Source organism: Lynx rufus, unplaced genomic scaffold (genome assembly GCF_022079265.1).
Source record: "Lynx rufus isolate CCGP_SWC_20201006 ecotype Redwood Valley unplaced genomic scaffold, mLynRuf1.p SCAF_5, whole genome shotgun sequence".
Taxonomy (NCBI): domain Eukaryota; kingdom Metazoa; phylum Chordata; class Mammalia; order Carnivora; family Felidae; genus Lynx; species Lynx rufus.
Window position 1 is genome coordinate 111,817,314 of NW_025814867.1, and position 4,235 is coordinate 111,821,548.

Consider the following 4,235-nt stretch of genomic DNA (forward strand, 5'->3'; position numbering starts at 1 on the left):
TCTGCAGGTAGATATCCAGTTTTCCCAACATTTATTGACGGGATTATCCTTTTCCTTTTGGTGTTCTTGGCACTGTTGTTGAAGATCACTTGACCACATATATTTGGATCTATTTCTACCTTGTTTATTCTGTTCCATTGGTTAATGTATCTTTTTCTAGGCAGTACTGTACTGTTTTGATTACTGTAGCTTTGTAATATATTTTAAAATCAGAAAGTATGATGCCCTAGCATTGATCTTTTTGTGTTAGATTGCTTTGGCTATTTCGGGTAATTTATAGTTACATATAAATCTTGGGATTTTTTTCTATTACTGTGAAAAATGCTGTTGGACTTTTTTTTTAATTTTCATTTATTTTTTGAGAGAGAGAGAGTACAAACAGAGGAGGGGCAGAGAGAGAGAGAGAGAGAGACAGACAGACAGACAGAGGATCTGAAGCAGGCTCTGTGCTGTCAGGGCAGAGCCTGATGTAGGGCTTGAACTCACGAACCATGAGATCATGATCTGAGCTGAAGTTGGACATTTAACCAACTGAGCCACCCAGGCATCCTGCTGTTGGACTTTTGATAGAGATTATATTGTATCTGTAGATTACTTTGGGTAGTATGGATAGTTTAATAATATTAATTCTTCCAACTCATGAACAAAGGATATTTTCCCATTTCTTTGTATCTTCTTCAATTTCTTTCATCAACATTTTATAATTTTTAGTGTACATATCTATCACCTCTTTAGTTAAATTTACTCCTAAGTATGTTATTTTTTTTTTGGTACTATTGTAAATGAGATTGTTTTCTTAACTTGGTTTTTAGATAGTTCAATGCAATTGATTTTTGTATGCTGATTTTATATCCTGCAGCTTTACTGAATTTGTTTATTAGTTCTAATAGCTTTTTGGTCAGGTCCAGGGTTTTCTATATATAGGGTCATGTCATCTGCAAACAGAGACATTTTTACTTTCTTTCTTTCCAATTTGTATGCCTTTTATTTCTTTTTGTTGTCTAACTTCTTAGGTTAGGACTTCTAGTACTATGTTGAAAAGAGAGTGAGCACCATTGTCTTGTTCCTGATCTTAGAGGAAGAGAAAAAGCTTTCAACTTTTCATCACTAAATGAGATGTTAGCTGTAGGATTGATATATATGGCCTTTATTATGTTGAGGTACATTCTACCTATACCTAATTTGTTGAGAGTTTTTATCATGAAAGAATTTTAAATTTTGTCAAATTCTTTTCTGCATTTATTGAGATGATTATATAATTATTATCCTTTATTCAGTTAACACATTGGTTGATTTGCATATGTTAAAATATTCTTGTATTCCAGGGACAAATCCTACTAGATCGTGCTGTATGATTCTCTCAATGTGCTGTTGAATTTGGTTTGCTAGTATTTTGATAAGATTTTTGCGGTTGTGTTCATTAAGGATATTAGCCTGTGGTTTTCATTTGTTGTAGTGTCCTTGTCTAGATTTGGTATCAGGGTAATACTGCCTCATAAAATGCGTTTGGAAGTATTCCCTCTTCTTCAATATTTGGAAGAGTTTGAAATGGGTTGACGTTAATTCTTTAAATGCTTGGTAAAATTCACCAGTGAAACCATCTGGTCCTGGGCTTCTTTTTGGGAGGTTTTGATTATTGATTCAATATTCAGTATTCTGTTCAGATATTCTATTTGTTTATGATTTAATCCTGGTAGGTTGTGTGTTTCTAGTAATTTATCTACTTCTTCTAGGTTACCTTATTTGTTGATAGTAGTCTCAAAATTCTTTTTATTTCTATTGTGTCAGTTGTAATGTCTTCTCTTTCATTTATAATTTTATTTACTTGAGTCACCTCTTTTATTTTCTTATTCATTCTAGCTAAAGGTTTGCAAATTTTGTTTATATTTTTAAAAGCCCTCTTAGTTTCATTGATCTTTTCTATAATTTTTCTAGTCTCTATTTTATTTTTCTGCTCTAGTCTTTATTACTTCCTTCCTTCTGCTAATGTTAGTTTTTCTTTTTTTTAGTTCTATACAGTGGAAAGTTAGGTGTTTTATTTGAGATCTTTCTTTTTTCTTAAAGTAGGCCTTATCAGTATAAACTTACCTCTTAGAACTCCTTTTGCTGCATCCCCTAAGTTTTGGCATGTTGTGTTTCTACTTTCATTTGTCTCAGGTAGTTTCTTGTTCCTTTTTTGGTTTCTTTTTTGACTTATTGGTTATTCAGGAGTATGTTAATTTCCACACATTTGTGAAATTTTAATTTTCTCCTGTTATTTCTTTCTAGTTCCCTACATTGTGACCAGAAAAGCTACTTGACATAATTTCAGTTTTCTTTAATTTGTTAAGACTTATTTCTTGGCCTAACATGTCTATTCTAAAGAAAATATGTGCTTGAGAAGGGTGTATTTTCTGTTGCTATTGGATGAAATATTTTGTATATGTCTGTTAGGTTAGTTTCATCTATAGTGTTATTCAAATCCTGTTTGCTCACTGATTATCTGTCTGGATGTTCTATCCATTTTTAAAAGTGAAGTATTAAAGTCCCCTATTTTATTTATTTCTGTCTATTTCTCTCTTTAGTTCTGTTGATATTTGCTTTATATATTTAGGTGCTCCAATATTATGTGCATCTATATTTATAATTGTCATATTCTCTTTTTTTAATATGAAATTTATTGTCTAATTGGTTTCCATACAACACCCAGTGCTTATCTCAACAGGTGCCCTCCTCAATGCCCATCATCCACCCTCCCCAACCTCCCCACCCTCCCACCCCCCATAAACCCTCAGTTTATTCTCAGTTTTTAGGAGTCTCTTATGGTTTGGCTCTCTCCCTCTCTAACTTTTTTTCCCCTTCCCTTCCCCCATGGTCTGCTCTTAAGTTTCTCAGGATCCACATAAGAGTGAAAACATATGGTATCGTCTTTCTCTGTATGACTTATTTCACTTAACATAACACTCTCCAATTCCATCCACGTTGCTACAAAAGGCCATATTTCATTCTTTCTCATTGCCAAGTAGTATTCCATTGTGTATATAAACCACAATTTCTTTATCCATTCGTCAGTTGATGGACATTTAAGCTCTTTCTATAATTTGGCTATTGTTGAAAGTGCTGCTATAAACATTGGGGTACAAGTGCCCCTATGCATCAGCACTTCTGTATCCCTTGAGTAAATTCCTAGCAGTGCTATTGCTGGGTCATAGGGTAGATCTATTTTTAATTTTTTGAGGAACCTCCACACTGTTTTCCAGAGTGGCTGCACCAGTTTGCCTTCCCACCAACAGTGCAAGAGAGTTCCCGTTTCTCCACATCCTCTCCAGCATCTATAGTCTCCTGATTTGTTCATTTTAGCCACTCTGACTGGCGTGAGGTGGTATCTCAGTGTGATTTTGATTTGCATTTCCCTGATGAGGAGTGACATTGAGTGAGCATCTTTTCATGTGCCTGTTGCCCGTCTGGATGTCTTCTTTAGAGAAGTGTCTATTCGTGTCATATCCTCTTGATGAAATTGAGTCTTTATTATTATATAATGACCTACTTTGTCTCTTATGACAGTTTTTGACTTAAAATATATTTTGTCTGATGTAAGTATAGCTACTCCTGTTCTTTTTTAATTATCATTTCCATGTAATAGCTTTTGTACCCCCATAATTCTCATTCTTTATGTGACCTTAGAGTTAAAGTAAGCTTTTTATATGTGGCATATAAAAGGGTCCTTTTTCTTTTAAATCCTTTTAAAGCCATTCCATGTCTTTTGATGGGAGATTTCAATTCATTTACATTGAAATTAATTCCTGATAGATAAACTTACTATTGGTTTTTTGTTTAGTATTTCCTATTTTGTTGTTCCTGTTTTCCTTCTTCCTCTCTTGCAGTCTTCCTCTGTGATTATGATTTTTTGTAGTCATATTCTTTGATTCTTTAGTCTTCATTTTTTGTGTATCTACTACTTTTCTCTTTGTTCTGACCATGAGGCTTATAAAAAAACAGTTATAACAGTCTATTTTAAGCTGATAACTTCATTCACATATAAAAACTACACTTTTACTCCTTCCTTCCTGCATTTCATGTTATTCATATCATTATCTATATCTTTTTATATCCATTAATAAATATTGTAGATATAGTTATTTTTTTTTAATTTTTTTTTCAACGTTTATTTATTTTTGGGACAGAGAGAGACAGAGCATGAACAGGGGAGGGGCAGAGAGAGAGGGAGACACAGAATCGGAAACAGGCTCCAGGCT